This window comes from Anser brachyrhynchus, assembly GCF_964034855.1.
Source record: "Anser brachyrhynchus genome assembly, chromosome: 27".
Lineage (NCBI taxonomy): Eukaryota > Metazoa > Chordata > Aves > Anseriformes > Anatidae > Anser > Anser brachyrhynchus.
In genome coordinates this window covers 2,602,559-2,618,663 of record NC_137720.1, presented here as the reverse complement: position 1 = coordinate 2,618,663, position 16,105 = coordinate 2,602,559, and the positions used below count along the sequence as shown (strand labels likewise).

Genomic DNA, 16,105 nt, shown 5'->3' with positions numbered 1-16,105 from the left:
GCTGAATTTCTTACCAGTAGGGAAGAGGAGATCTGTCTCTTCCCCCTTCCACACTCTCAAAGGACTTTAATGAAAAAACAAATCCCAGCGTACCCAGTGGCGATACCCACGATCAGAAGTTACCTACAGCAACCAAGTCACAGACTCAGCACCAATAGATAACCAACTCTTTTCTGTTTAGGATTGCATCTTGCCCCAATACCCACTATCTCTTTATTTTGCTCACAGAAAACCGAGAGATGGACTTAGCTGGGAAGAACTGCCAGTGCAAACTACCCAAAGCATCTGATCTGTAAGGACAGGGCAGAGGGATGGAAAATGAAGATTTGAGAGGCTTGAGGGAGCCAGAAGGCAGCACTCACCTCCTCCAGGCGGAGCGGTGACAGCCGATCCCCGCAGCCCTCCCCGCAGCCAGCCGGGTACATAGCATTCAGGAAAAGCTGCTTAAGTAGGCTGCAGGCAAGCAGAGGTGGAACCGAGCCGCAGGTACGCACGCGGGTTTGGTTTCAGGGCCCTCCCTGCCTCCTGATAACACGGAGCCGCACGGCGTGTTGGTGGTGTTGCTAGCACCACGGCCACACCTGCGCTGGGCCCCTCGTGCACGGTGCTGAGCAAACACGGGCTGCCAGCACCAGCCTCACAAAGCCACTCTCCACAGAGTGCTTTGCCAGTCCGGTCCCAAACCGGCTCAGAAAGAAACTCCGGGATGTGGACTCACATCTAAACATTGCCCAAAGCCCTGCTTTGCTGCTCGCGTTTTGTCACCTCCTCTTGCGGATCTGCTGGTGCTTCACAAACGGCTCCTCCGCGCTACGGGCACCTGCAGGTCACAGGCAGGGCGTGCAGAGCAGGGCTCCCCATCTGCTCCCACGCTGCTCCCCATCACCGAGGGGTTTGGGGCTAAATCAGCAAGCAGAGACAGCTTTAGCGCAGGGGATTATTATTATTATTATTATTTTAAAGACAATGAGACGTTGCCTTCAGTTTTGCAGGTGACAGTCTGGTTCTGAAGAACAGCCCCAGCAGCAAGACCTAACGCTTCATTTAAACTGCTGATCTCTTCCAGGACAGTTTATTTGGCAGGCTACGCAGGAGGGCTGATTTGAGGGGGTGGCTGGTCAGAAAGCTGCATGACAGAACGCACTTTTCGCCTTCTGGCCTCAGTTTCCCCCAGCTTTAACAGCAGGGGCAGCATTAGTCCCTCCCTGGGTACACAGTACCAAGCGCCTTGACAAGGATAACAGCCAACCCCTCCCAAAACTGCATCCCAGCCCTTCTGCGCAGGGTTTCCTGAACACAGAAGCAGAAAGGAGCCACGTCTGGGGCTTTTCCACAACCGTTCACCAAGCTGTCGTGGCAGGGGGACATCATCTGCTGCTGAGCGTTAAGGCTCTTCCTCTCCCTCCCCGGGGAGTAGCAAAGCACTTTTAAACCCAAGGTTTTCTGCTTTAGTTTTAAGCTCACAACCCAGACTTTTCCTTCCCTTCCCCTGCGGAGAACCAGCAGATCAACCCCAGGAGGCTCTTCCACCTGGCAGCCGGGGAGGAGGGCGGGACGGGGCAGGAGCTCGGCAGCACCGCGCTGTCCGCACACCGGCAGCCCCGGGGCAGCTCTCTGCCACCCACCCGGACACCTGCGACCAAAGGAGTGCACCTCCTGCACGTCTGCTGTCTCCTGCACCCTCTCTCCTCTCCTGTGAGGGCACCCAGAAGGACGGGAGGAAGCCGGGCTCTCTGCCTCTGCTGAGCACGACTCACCTGGCAGCAGTAACGGGGAGCAGGCAGGAGGAGCAGGGGCGAAGCCAGGGCAAGCGGCTTCTGAGAGTCCGGTCCTTTCGCGGCAGGGGACCAGCAGGCCTGGATTTGTGCCTTTCCCCTAGTCAGAGCGAATTCCTCGCTCACGTGCTATAGAAAAAAGTTCTGACAAACGTCCTCGTGAGCTCAGTGTGGTGCAGACGCAGCAGAGCCCTGCTGCAGGAGGCCACGACGTGCGCTCCAGAAGAGCAGCAGTGGGTGCGCGGCCGCACGCAGACACGGGGCCGAGTGTGGCGGTGATGTCAGATGCAGGGAGTCGCTTACCAAGCAACGAAACAGCCAGCAGAAAGCTAACCTCCCACTTCCTTTCTCTCAGCAGCACGGGCGCTGCTCCGGGGGCCCTCCCCAGCGGGCTCCACGCCACACCTTTTGCTGTCGGATGGAACAGACCCTGGGACACCTTGAGAACGCAGACTGCGTGCAGGGTGCTAACGGACACGCACCAAAAGAAGCCTCCCCTCCTCCCCGTCTCCTCAAATCTTCACAACGTAGGATATTACAAGTAATCGCATCTGTGCTTGGACAGAACGACGACTGAGGGACAGCCGTTTTAAAAATAAAATCGGGGTGTGGTTACGTGGCTGAGAAAAACTCCCTCGTTCCTCCGAAGAGTCCGTATCTCGCCGCTCTGCAGCCTTCCCCGTCGCTCCCGTGGGTGCAGAGGAGACGAGATGTTCTTGTGCGTGGTAGCAACCTCTCTGATTTATGGCTGCCATGCACCTACCCGGCAGATGAACAAACAGCCGCAGCAATGATCAGACCGTGGAGATCTGCCAAGAGTTGTGACCTGCCCGGGCTCTGTAACAACCCAAGCCCTTTCTCACACTGGAAGAAATTTCCCCGGGTCAGCCTTTGCCAGGCTGGAGGCAGGGGACGGTGCGGGGCAGGGGCTGCTCCAGGTGACCCCGACCCACACCTTTCCTCCCGCCGCACGGCAGGTTCGATGCGCAAACTTATTGCCAACGAGCAGCAGGGAGAGGGGAGGGCGAGGGCTATTGTTAGCCATTCATAACCACAGCGTTACATTTCCAACCTTCCAAGGGGCTCTTTCTGAATGTTATTAATTCCCCGCTCCCTGGAAGCCCTTTGGAAGAAAGGGTGGGAGCGAGCACAAGGGCGAGCGCTTCGGGAAGGGCTGTTCATACAGTGCCAGAGCCTTTCACAGCTATCAGTGGCCATTCACTGCCGCTGAATGTGAAATACACCATGGAGAATAGCTCTGGCAGGCTTGCGCGGGATGAAATGGAAAACTCACCTGACCTCTCCTGACCCTCTCCCCTTCCCCCCCCGCCAAATCTCCTTGACCCCATTCACAGTGTGGGGAGAGGGGAGTGGTCATTAAGCAGGGATGGGAGAATTGCGATTTATTTAGTCTCTCTGAATTAACTCTGCGTTTCCTTTGAGCTCAGGGGCTCCATTATATTGGCCTCGGCAGCTCAGCTTAGGGAAAGAGCAGCAGCGGGTGGAAATCCCCTTAGATGAGAACAAGGAAGACCCGAGGGCCACAGCCTGTTCGAAATTCCCTCCCTTACCCCACGGTGCAGCATCCAGCAGCTCAGACACCGGGAGATGTTAGTCCAGGAAAAACGCTAGATGCTACAGACGTGTTGGGAGCTGGAGGAAGGGGCACGTCCCCAAGGCAGCTCAGAACACCTTCCCTGTGGTTTGTTCATAAGGGAGATGTTTAAATTTATTGGGACTGGGAGCTGTTTTTTCTGCCAGGCAGCAATTGCTTCCTTGCAGCACCCACAAGGTGGTTATCCTGCTGTTAGGGCCATCTAAAGGCCATAGCTCAGCTTGTGGTTGCTGCTCTCGTGGACAGCAGACTGATCCCTGCCCAAGGAACACAAGCAGGGAGACTGAAAGCAATTCACTACGATCTCCATTTTGTGAACTGAGAGCAGGAAGCAAAAGAGAGAAGAAGGAGCCAAGCTTTAAGCACCTGGAGCTACCAGCAGAGCTTTGGGGGGCTGCATCTCCCCCTTTCTGCGGGCCACCAAACCATACTGTGCTGCTCAGAGTGGAGCAAAGCTCTCGTCTCCTGTAACCACCGAGCCAGTCACCTTACCCGTGGCTGGCAGGAGCTCGACAAGACGGAGGCTGAGATACAATCTCAGGCCCTGCTGGGTTCCTACCACCTCGACCGCGGACTGCGAGTCATTTCAGAGCTACTGGGATCTGTCCGCAACCGCCCGGGAGCAGAGGTGGGGCACAAGCTGCCCGGTGACCTCCCTCCTACCTTTGGCCCTCCTGCCCCGAGAGGCTGGTGCGTCCTGATGGTTCGTGCTGATGGTTTGTCCTGATGGTTCGCAGGGTTGGGCTGTCCTGGAGCCAGCCCAGGGGACTGCTGCACGTCTGCAGAAGCTCTGGGAGGTTTGGGGTTGTTTCCAATAGCACTGCTTCGCTCAAGCGATGGTCAACCAGTGAGGGCAGGTGACTGCTAAGTGTCTTCCCTGTTTTACAGTAAGCAGCAAGGGCACGTGAAACAGGCTGGTATTTGTCCCCCCTTTGATCAACTGGGTAAAGCAAAGGCACCAGGGAAAGGCTACGGATGGCAAATGAAGGCCCCTATAAGATGGATAAGAAGGTCAAAACATTTGTTAGGAACAAACATTAGGAAAGGATGCCCTCCTGTCCTGGCAGGCTAACGGCACCGTCTGTGCCGGGGGGACAGTTTGCAGAACGGGGAAAAGATCTGTCCCGCTCGCCCTTCACCCTGCACGTCTCTGGTATTTCACGCTTCTTTCTGAAGCCATGCCAACAGCTCTATGGACTCTTTATCCTCACCCTGCCCCAGAACATCAAACAGACAGCAGGACAGCCCCCAGGCTCCACTGACCTCCTGTCCACAACCTGCTTCTTCCTCTGGCAGACAAAGGAACCGCTCCTGGCGGGAGCCGTTCTCCCAGGCTTTGGCTGCCTGAGCTCCCCTGCCTGCCAGCCCGACCAGAGAAAGGGACAGAGCAGCAGAGGCCAGTCCCAGCCTCTCCTCCTCCCGTAACAAACCAGGAACTGCCTCCAGCTAGCGAGGTCACTGACTCAGCAGAGGCCACGCTGACACGTTTTGGAGCTTGCTGCGCTGCTCAAAGGGACAGCCGTCGGGATGCCAGAGGGTGCCAGTAACTCTCCCACAGCTGGCAGGCGTCACCGGCACGTTCACCCGCCTGGAGCCGCGCAGGGCTTCGGGCTGCTGGGGGGGAGATCCTGCCCCGGCCCACGCGAGGAGGAGCGTGGCCAAGTGAAAGCAGGGTGCAGGGAGGAGCCGGGCGCTGAGCTCTGTGCAGCCGAGCAGGGGCTGAGGCTTGAAGGGCTGAAATCTGGTCTGCAGCTCGGCCCCATTTCCATCAGGGACACCGACTGGAGAGCCAAGTAAGCTAAGCCGTGATGCAGTGAAGGACTGAGTGCCCTAAAAAACATCCCACAGCCGAGCTCAGCTGCAGAAGGATCTTCAGAGAGCGCTGAAGGAGCCGTGATGGACGTGCTGGTGCCAGCCGCAGGGCAGGAGAGCCTCGCAGCATTTCACCCACTTAGGGCCAGCATCTGATCGCCAAACTTCACCAAGCACAAAGCGATCTCACGCACCCCTAAACACACACAACGCAACCCAAGAGGCATTGCTTTCTGCTTCCACTCGAGTCTTGCTCCTGCTGGTCACCCTTCCCTGAGCTCGCGTCGGGTCTGCTGTGAACAGCTCAAACCTCCAGACAAGGCTGGCCCTACACCAGAGCCACAGCTTTCTTTTGCTACGGCATGAGCCAAGCTCTTACTTTTATTCATGAGAATAGCCCCTGTTTTGGAGTGGGAGGGCAAACGCGAGATGAGCTGGTTCTGCTTTCCACTTGAGTTCATTTTTGCTGTTTAAAATACTGTGCCCATCGCCCTGGCATTTGCTCTGACTCAGCCTTTCCCCCACCCCCTCTTTTTTTATTATTTTTAGCCGAAGAATAAAAATGTAAATCGAACTGGGAAGGAAAAAAATGAGCCCCCTCCAGGTGCCCCCCTTCTCTGCAGCGTGGTAACGGGCGCAGATTATATCCGCCGCCACATGACCGGGGCCCGTATTTATGTGTCAGGGTGTAAAACCTTCCCCGCTGAGCCGCCTTTTCTCTGCCTGAGGCTGGGGGCTTCTGCTCCGCGTCTAGTCAAACAGGCCCACAAAGGGGATTAAGGAGAGCCCCTCAGCCCCACAGAGTAATCCATCAAATTATCCCTTGTTGGCGTTGCCGGCCGCCTTGGGGGGGGGGGGAGGCAGAGGGAGGGAGCTCCGAAGGCTTTTAAAGGCGCTGAAATTATACTTGAGCCTGAAACACTCCACCCAGCTGCTCCAGCCCGCAGCACAATGAGCTGGTTGTAAAGGGAATACCGGGGAGCGAGGAAAAAGAGACGGACGCTGGTAAAAAGCGCAGCAGCCTCCCGATGTGTGACAGCCCAACAGGTGGCTCGGGCCCCGCTCCCGCGACCCCGCAGCGGTGCCGGGCTGCAGCGCTCGCCGGCTGCCCGCGCCTGGGCAGGGGGAGGCCCTGGGGCTCCAAATAGTGTTGGGATGTGTGGGTCCTGCCCAGACGGACCCTGGGCACGGCCTCAGTGCTGTCGAGGCCGAGGCAGAGTCTGCATTCAACTGCTGAGGAGCCCCTGACGCTCTCCCGCAGGGGACGAGGACCGGGTCCAGCCGTGCTCCCAACCATGGGCTGTGACAGTGCCACACCAGGCTGTCCCCCTGCAGGCCCCCCCAAAAAGCAGATCACACTCACCCAACTCTGTCTACCTGGACATTGAATCTGCATTTTCCTCCAGCGCAGCTACCTCCATCGCTCAATCCCACACAAGCTTCCCTGCTTGTCATCACCGCCCCATTTTGAGGTGTGAAGCCTGCCGTCCACCAGCCTTCCCTGAACAAGCACGTGGGATTTCAGAGGTTTGCATTTCTGTAAGTCTTCTCAGGCAGAAAGCACTTACCCCAACAAACTGGAATTGGCAAAGGAAAGAGCAAACCAGTCCTGGTGGAAGGTTGGCAGCTGGCAGAGGGAACACATGGCTGTCCCATGGATGCTGCGCAGCTCACCTTGGCACTGAAACAGCGACACACAACTTCTCAGTTGTAGTCACCAGTGCTGAGCAGGAGAAAAATTTCCCACCTGTTACAGAGAAGAAATGGGAGGGCAGAAACCCTAGCTATTTTATTGTGCCTGCTTTGCAATGTCTGTTCACAGGGCTGGGAAAATGGGAAGTGAAATTGGAACTTCTCGTTTCCAAGCAAAGCACGAATGCTGCGTAACGGCACGTCTGCCTGCCCAGCAAGCCCCAGCGCCGTGGCTCCTCCGGCACGGTCAGGCTCCAAGGCGGCTCCGGGACTTGTACCCCATGAGAGGTCATCATCATTTCTGGCTTTATTTAGAAAACTGTGACAGTCATGGGGCCAGCTGAGTCTCAGTGCCAGCCTCAGGGTGCAGAGGGCAGCTGTGATGTGCTAGCACAAACCAGCAGCCGCGGCACAGGACCGGGCCGTACCCCAGTGGGCCCGTTTTGAAGCCGCAGAGAGGGGTCTGACAAATTTAACCATGGCGGGAGCTGCTGCCACCTAACACTGAAATCTCACCTTCCCTCATTTTGCCAAAAATGTGTCCTGAGGTCCGTACCTAGGAAAGACAGAGGTTTGGCTGGTTGCTCCTCCATGCGTGGCGGCGCTTGGAGAGCGGCAGGCAACAGGCGCAGGCTTCTGCAGTCCCTTTCGCTGAAAGTTTTGGGAGCGTGACCTTGTGCTCTTCCTCAAAGGGTATACTTTGAATCCTAGACACACACAGAGCTAATGGGCTCTTTTGTAATCACATGGTAGTTAGTCCATTTTTTCATGGTAATTTTCTGGTCTGCAATTCCAGTTATTTGTGTCCCTGCCGGAGAAGTTTGATGCTAACATATCTCTCGGCAAGCCCTTTGACCTCCGCTGGCAGGTTGGTGGGTTTCTCCCTCTCTGTTTTCTGTCTCTAAAATGAGGTCATGGCTTTGAATGAGACAAAGAGCCTTTGCAGCGTGAGGAATAGCCCCAAGACAGCTGTGAGCACAGAACCCCCATCAGTCACATCAGGCCCCGAGCGCACGAGAGGCGAGCAAGCTGGGCAACAGCCCGCAGCCCTCCTGGGAACGGCTGGGTTTTACCCCCCTGCTCGGAGATCGTGCAAGTGCTCGTACCGGAGCCGGTGCACGAACGGATGCGGACGGGCAGCCACCCGTGGTGGCACAACTCGAAGGGGGAGGGAATACAGCAAACCCCGCAGACTTTGGGCTGGGAGCTGCTGTAAGATCCCGCCGGCCCTGCCGTCTGCCCCCCTGGCAGAGCTGCCGTTTCCGTCCCGCTGCCTCTCAGCCACCTGCGTGCTGCCCTCCAGACCGCAGCTGCCCGCGGAGGTGGGTTTACACCTCTACGCCAGGCTCCTCCTGTCTCAGCAGCCACAGGGACAGGTGAGCGGCACGCGTGCAGGGAATGACCAGATTTCTCTTTAAGGTCACGTATCCAAGTCCCGAGATCTTTCGGAGACGGAAAGCAATTTCATGTGCCTCAGATGGTAAAAACTTTGCACGAGCCCTGCCGTCTGCCTGCGGCACACCAACGTCTCCGTGTTAATGAGGGCCCTCAGATCACCCCTGGAGCTGAGAGCACCTTCTCCTTATCATGACAGACTGGTCATGGGGTCTGGGTCTAAAAACGAGAGATCCCGTGATTTTACTTCTGTCTGAAGCTGTCTGGATAACTACAAAGATAAGAAGCCATCAGAGTGTATTTTTTAAGACAGATAACTTTCACTGAAAGATCGTTATAAGCAGCTTAGGAAGCCTTTTCCTTTCCCCACTCTCACTATCAGTTTAATGTATCACGGACCCTGAACACGCAGGGATTTCACATTAAGCTGTAGCCGTTTACCCAGCACACGCAGCAGCAAGGAGTAGCTGCAAGGGGAGTTTTCCGCTTCTGAAAAGACAAAGCTCAAAGCCGCAATTTCTATAGGCGGTGAACAGAGCGAGGCGTTTTACCACCCCCCTCGCTCCCTGCCTCTGCGTACAGACAGGCACCTGACTTCTGTTTTGCAGCTCCAGGAAGAGTATCAGCCTTGAATTATTAGCCTTTTAGTAATTAAGCTGGGAGTTCAAGTTCAAAGCTGCCTGGATTTTGCTGAGTGCTCTGGCCAGGGGTGCTCAGGCTTTTCGTTGCACATGGTTAGTTTCTCGCTTCGATACACCCTGCATCCATCAAGGGGGCAGGCAGGGAAGTGGTGCGAGCACTAAAGCTCCTTAGCGCTTGCTGACAAGGTCTGCTGTCGTAGGGGCAGAAGATTAAAAGTTTGTGCATTTCAGACTCTGAGTAGAGCAGGATTTTCTCTCCTCACTGGGCTCTCTTGCCCATATTTACCGGAGTAAAGTTCAGCGAGCTACAAACGAAGCAGAAAGACCTCTGATATTCCCGCAACGTGCTCTGGGCGCCTCGGGCAAACAGCCAGGGCGCCTCAGGCAGGCACAGTGCTGGCTCTGCCCGGTAAGATCCGGGCAAGGGGTTATCACCAGCACCGTTTTGGGTCATTCTGGCTCTGCACCAGCGTGTGCTAACTAGCCGCGGTTGCACTCGCCTGCTAACGGGGGATAGCTAGCATTCCCTGCTCTTGCCCAAGAGGCTTATTCACGGCTATCAACATGGGCCACAGACAGTGATGAATGGGACTATCTGGGGGCAGCACAAATGTAGACTGTTCGCAGAAATCAAAGACGAAAGAGGCCCTGTTGAATCATCTTCCCCGAGGCTGTCGCAGGACTGTTCCCAACAGCACATTCTCCAGCACATTTGTCCAGTCTGGATGGATGGATCTCAAGCACTGAGGCTGCAAGAATTTCCCCTGAAACAATATCTGTGGGCTGAGGTTTAATAGCTGGAAGCATCCTTCCTATGTCCCCTGTGCCCCTCTTTCTATCTGCACGGTCAGCCCCCTCTCCCGACGACATATAGCTGCTCTCCTCCACCTAGCTTTAGCCGGTCCCCACGAAAAGCCACCCTTCCAGGCCCGTTAATTGCTCGGTTGGCCTTGGCTGTAGCACAGCAGCCTTTTGTTCTAGCATTGCTCCAGCTGCTTCCACCGCCCCTCTCACACAGGAGTCGTTTGTCAGAACCGTTCCCAAACGCACCTCTGGAGTCCGACAGCAACAGCGCCCGCACAAAGCCCTCTCCTGTCCCCCCACGAGCCAGTACCTGGTACGCACAGCCTGCTGCCCTGCGAAGGCGCTGTCATCTCATTGTTCCTTTGTGCTCCATCTCTTTGTATTTATGAACTGCCTCCAGCCCCAGACCTACAAGGCCGCTCTCTCTGCGACCAGAACAATCCTTTATTCTGCTTGCGCAGCTCCGAGCGAAGGGAGAATTTCCTCCAGAAAGCAGGCCAAGGTAGCACAGCAATACCCAGCACACCACGCAGGCGGACACAGCGCTAACAGAGGACACTCAGATTAGCTCACATTTTGTAGACCACTGAAATGCTTTGGGTTCCCCCCTTCTCCAAATGGAGGATCACAGCAGAAGTGACATTATATCACTGGACAGAGAGAAAAGAGAGCAGCGTAGCGTCCTGGACCAGTGGCAGATGCTGTGTGTCCGTTGCAGAGCACAGCCTGCTGATGGAAGCAGCATGAAATCACCAGCAGGTAGCTCACGCACAGGCTCGGAGTAACGTGGAGGCTCTGGGTCTCCACGCAGAGAGGACAGAAAACAGAGTGCGTACACTTACACCCACTTCAAATCGAACTGAAGAGCCACTTCTGGGCACTGCTCCTAAATTAGAAGCAGGCAACTGGGAGGAGACGGCAGAATAGCTTTAGATTTGAGGTTTGACCACCACTTCAGTTGCTTTGATGCAGGAGGTCAGATCCCAGCAGGAGTCAACCCTAATGTTTGGTAAAGAAAATGTGATCCATGGATATTATTGCATGCCCCATTTCACCGAAAGTCTTAACCCATAAATCTAAAGCAAGATTCAGATGTTATCCACAAATACACACCATTCCTCAAATTGGCTCTAGCCTGCTCCGCAAGAACACTAATGTCTTTTGAGTGCTGACAACTCGCACGGATTTGAGTCACTGCACTCATTATATTTGCGTTTTTCTTGAGGAAAACTAGCTCTAGCTCCTGGAGACAAACAACCATGGAGAGCTTCAGCTTCCACCAGAACAAAGGTGGAAAAAATCTGCTCCTTTGATGGAAGAGAAAAACCTTAAACCTCACAAACCAAAACCAGCGCCCAACATTGTTTTAAGTTTCTTTTTCAAATAAACCTCATCATCTTGCCAGAGGCCATCCTTACACGTTCTGAATACTCAAAAATTGGCAATTATGAGAATTCATCTGCAAACCACCGTAAGTTGGTTCTTTCTGGAATCAGCACAGCTGGTTACATGTGCTACTCTACGAAGGTTTCCCTTGGATGTAAGGCAGGGACTGGGCCCTGAGAACTGGACTAGCAGCAGTTTCTTTTAGTGCGTGTACAGTGACTTTGAGAAAGAAAAACTGTTCAGAGCTGCAAATCAAGCACCTGCTTTTTGCTGTGTGTGTTCCAGCCGCCCTCCAGCACCGAGACAAAGAAGCCATTCGGACCACATTCCTACATTACATTTCTTATTTTGCCAGACAATATTCACGGGGGTCTGTTTCTCCTCTTCTGCAGGCTGGCAAAATGTTAAACAAATATTTTTGAACTGCAAGAGGAACTGACATTTTAGGATATGAAAACAAGGAGGAAGGGCACAAATCTGAGGACCTCCAAGGAGCAGCGTGCATACAAATAATAATAAAAGGGACACTTTATAACTTCACGTGGTTATGTTTTCTGAACAAGCAACTCGATAGCTTGCACGGTGGATACATCAGCAATTTTCTGCAGTTCCATAATACAAGATCAGATTCAGAGATTCTTAAAGCATTGACGTGCAACAGCAGCACGAGAAATAGAACATTTCAAGGGCTAAATGGATTCAACAGATTGTCAGGTTTAGAGATAAATGTGGTTTGACTGTAAACTACAAGCGTCAGGGCAAAAAACTGCTGTCCTCTGGGTTACTGTCTTCCTATTCCTTCCTTTGCAGTGAGGGAGTTTTCCTTTACGTTATGTAGATCCATACTTAAAGGCAATCTTCTACGTGCACGTACATTGCTTGACTATCTCACAGAGACTCCTTTGAGGTTTTCCTTACTTTTGTTTGTTTTTTAAAAGCAAGGATTCCTCCATAAGGGTCTGTGTCCCTTTTCTCAGCTGAGCCCTAGGGTTCCTTGTTTTCACACGGATAGTTTTGATGTCTGATATCGAGCACCCAGAAGTCAAGTCAACACTGAAAATAGCTGACAACTGCTCACAAGATTTTCATGATTCCCTCCACTCATAGCACAACCTCAATCAAGAGTTTAACTGCACAGTTAGGGTCAGTAGACCCCACAGGTTGGCCGTCCTGGGTTAGTTTTAGTTAGAAATTGCTGTCATATGCTGAATGTCCCCCACCTCCTGCAGAAGCCGCAGGGCACGATCATATGATGGCATTATTTGGAACAGCAGAAGTGAACAGAAATTCACCAGACATGACTTTTTCGTTTCTGCTTCTCCCTCTCCGTACCAGCTGCTGTCTACTTCTCCTGAGGTGCAAGGTCCAAGGTTTTATAGCTACTGCTGCCTGCTCATCCCTGCCGCTGCCTGCAGCCGTTCTCCTCCCATCCCTCTGGTCCTTCTGCTCCTGCTCCCTAGTAGCCCTGAATCCATCACAAACCTCCACAACTTTCACCCAAGGGGTCAAGTCTTTTGCTTTGATGTTGCCTTAGCCGAGATAAGGCGATAGCAGCACACACATTAAAGACAACACAAAAGAGGTACCAAAACAAGACACTCCTTGGTTGAATAGCTCCAACCTAGAGAAAGGTGGAGGATAAACACAAACAGATGTTACTTACACCGCTTATGGCTTATTTGAAAAGCTCTACAGCCCCACTGTGACAAAAAAAGTGGGACAGTTGCCTGGAGAGGCCAAAGTCTGAGGACTTTCATACCCATTGCTGTGTATGAAACAGGTTTAAATTGCCCGATGATACACAGCCATAAAGAAAAAAAAAAAAAAGAAAAAAAGAGCCCATCAGCAAACTACTTGTTAATGTCTGTTGTGTGATTTTCTTGTCATTTAAGCAAGCTCCTAGCACAGGTCTAGCCTGGTACCAGACCTGACAGACTAACAGTCAGCTTGAATGAAACCAACTGATAGCAATGTCCAGATAAGACTACACACACCCAGCAGCATCCTCGAGTTCTCTGCCACATCATCATCTGCAGTAGTCCTTCAAAAGGGTTTCTAAGAAGCCAGCACAAAACTGCTGCTGCATGCACGGCTTTTCACCTTGCTTTTCACCATCGCAGAATTATGGAAGGCAGGGATTAAGACTATTACAATCTAGTAGGTTAGAAACATCGTGTATAAAGACTACTTTCACAGAGCATCTAAATTTGTTTTTGTTTGCTTTCGTACATTCCTCAGAAGTAATTTGCAAACCCTCAGAGCTTCTTGTGGATCCAACACAAAAGGCTCTGGGTTGAGATTTTCAGAGTGCAGCAGGCACACCGCAGACAGGCTGATATTTTCAAAGGGGCTCTGCAAAAGGATGCTCGAGGAGACCCACGCAGTTATGCTGGAAGAGCTGGGGCTGCTCTGTCACTTCATTGTTCAACAGATTTGATGCTTTTAGGACCAGCTCCTTTGATACCTAATCTGACAACTGACAAAGCTTCTATTGGCAGCTTCACTACAAAACCAGGCTGCTTAGTTGTTTTTTAATGTTTGATTTATTGTTTTTTTAGAGAGCGCACTCACGATGCCATCAGCCACAAGAGCAGAGCCATCACACTAAACTCCATACAGAAAAACACACTGCCGCTTGAGTGCTCCAGCGAAATAAACAGTTCGGGGAAAAGGTTAGCAAGAGTTTATACTAGACACCCGCATTTTCTGGGGACTCTGGCGAAGATAAAACAGACCAAAAGGCTGCATTTTGTAACTCAGCAATCAATCCAGTGATCTGAGCTTCTCATGCTATGGATATGGTGTTTCTCACCGCTGACAAAAATGGACTACGCGCTTTTCAAAAAATGCTGCCAGCGGAGTTTGTTTGAAATACACTCAGTATCTACTATTACTGTTATATTACAGTAACGATAATCTTAGAAGAGTCTGTAAGACTGCTGCTTTGTTCACAAATAACGTTACCGTTATCTCTAGGCAGCTCCTGCACAAATCCACGGGGCCCGAACCTTCTAGCAACAGCTCCGCGTTGTGAAACACCTCGAGGTTCAGGTGCTTTAACCAGAACCACTTTGAGAAGAGGAGACGCTCTCACAGAAGACGTTGCACAGGCTACGTATGTAACAAGTTGTAGGGGAATACAGCCATCAGCAGACAGCGCAGGAAAAAACTCCCTACAAGGAGAATTTTCCTACTAAATCCTAAGATTGGCTTATGCCCCAAAATACGGGGATTTATATCCCTTGTAAAGCTCTTTTTTAATTTACTATTAATTCTAGAGATTCTTGCTATCCATATCAAATTTCTAATCCTTTTTTCAAATCCCATAAGCTAAGCACTCTTGGCTTCCCCGACGTTTTGTGGTAATAAGTTCCAGAGTTTAAGGCACTGCCTGGAATTCAAGCGCAGGGCTGAGAATCAAGGGCTGAGCCTTCCCAGCTCCTGCACCACAGCCACTCCTCACCGAGGGGAAGAGTTACCAGGGAGCTGTGGTGACGCAAGCACGTCCGGGTAGCATCACACATTAAAAATAAAGAGAAAATTACAGGTAGGGTGAATAATACAAATCGTTTAAAGGCTGGTACATGTTTTTCAGGAGTGCCTGACTGACTTTGGTGCCCAAGTCATTTGGGTACTTTTGAAGTTCTTACTCATGTTTTATTTCTATAAATTCCTGGTTACTCTCATGTTACGCATACAAACCCTACTCTCTCGAACCCATGTCTATGACTAAAAGAGTGCCAGACCAGGATCTCGTTTGAGCTCGGCTACTTTCTCTGTAGTGCCCACAAGTCTGACAGGTCTAAATGAGGACTGAGAAAATTGTTTTTGATATGATCCCCCCCTCCAATTTCAGCAGTTATTTATATTTTTAAGGCAAAAAACAACAACAAAAAAGGCACGAAAACCAGGCACCTTGCCAAGTTTGGCCATCACCAGAGTACAAGTATTACTTGATTCTAGCGATTTTTTTTTTCTTCCTCCCAAAGCTGCCACGAAGGGGAAGACAAATTAATACCATAAGCAATTAATGCATCTTCCCCACCAAAGTCAGTCGCACCAAAGCTAACACTCACGAAGCACTCACATCGCGACGCTTAGGTACCACGTCTGGGAAGAAAGCCTCTGCAAGCTCCCTTCCATCCGCGCAGGGCAGACAAGTTAACCTGGCAGCAAACCTAAGCGGAGCCTACCAGTAGGTGCAACGAGACCTTCCTTCTGTCGAGCGCCGGTTTCCTTTGATTCTGAAGATTCACTGACCCGTCCTCGCAAGCCCTCGGGATTTCGGCCTCGCGCTTCCCCACTTTTTTCCGGCTCAATCGCCTTTAAACCGAACTCGGTCACACCAGCTGTCTGCAACAACGAGAAGCGGGGAAAAGACCCGGGCTACGTCCGCGCATCAGCGCAGCCGGCACCGCTCAGCAGCCCTACCTGCAGCCGCTCCTCCTCCGCTCCCCGACGTGCGAGCTCGGCTCCCCTCCTCGCCTCCCCGCAGCAAAACTAGCGCCGGATCGCTGGGAGCACCAGCGGGACCGGCGAGGGGCTCGCAACCGCCCCGTCCCAGCGGAAACCCGCCGGGACCCGGCGCTCCCTTCCCGGCTGCAAGCGCAAGGTCGCCCCGAGCACCCCCCCCCCGCCGCGCCCCCGCCCCGGGACGGCCCCGGGCATCCCCGCAGCCCCGCCTCGGTGGTGCCCGGGGCTCAGCCCGGCCCCGGGGCTCAGCCCCTGCCTCCGCCGCCGTTTAAATGGGCAGGTTGGGGCCCGGCAGGGAGCATGCGCTGCCGCGGGCGGGGCGGGGGGGTCGGGGACGGCACCGGGACGGGGACGGGGACGGGGACATCATCACGGGGACGGGGACATCATCACGGGGACGGGGACATCACGGGAGCGGGCGCCCCGAGCCCCGCAGCCGAGCCCCGGGGTCAGCCCCGCAGCCGGACCGGGGGGTTGGAAGCGCTCGGCTTTTTTCTTTTTTTTTTTTTTTT

General features: G+C 53.2%; 1 protein-coding gene across 6 annotated transcripts in view; it reads right to left on the bottom strand.

The window, feature by feature from the left end:
* SLC45A3 (solute carrier family 45 member 3) overlaps positions 1–15,842 on the bottom strand; it is a 29,151-nt gene extending 13,309 nt beyond the window's left edge. Inside the window, exons 1-2 of one of the 6 annotated variants that reach the window (XM_080569508.1) lie at positions 1,758–2,534; positions 719–900 (exon numbers count right to left, since the gene is read on the bottom strand). The gene's annotated coding sequence lies outside the window, so the exon portion shown is untranslated. Of the gene's footprint in view, positions 1–362; positions 694–718; positions 901–1,757; positions 2,535–15,313 lie in introns of those variants that run through there. The other 5 variants (XM_080569509.1, XM_080569511.1, XM_080569513.1 and 2 more) reach the window with 5 other exon arrangements.
* Positions 15,843–16,105: the final 263 nt, after the last annotated feature.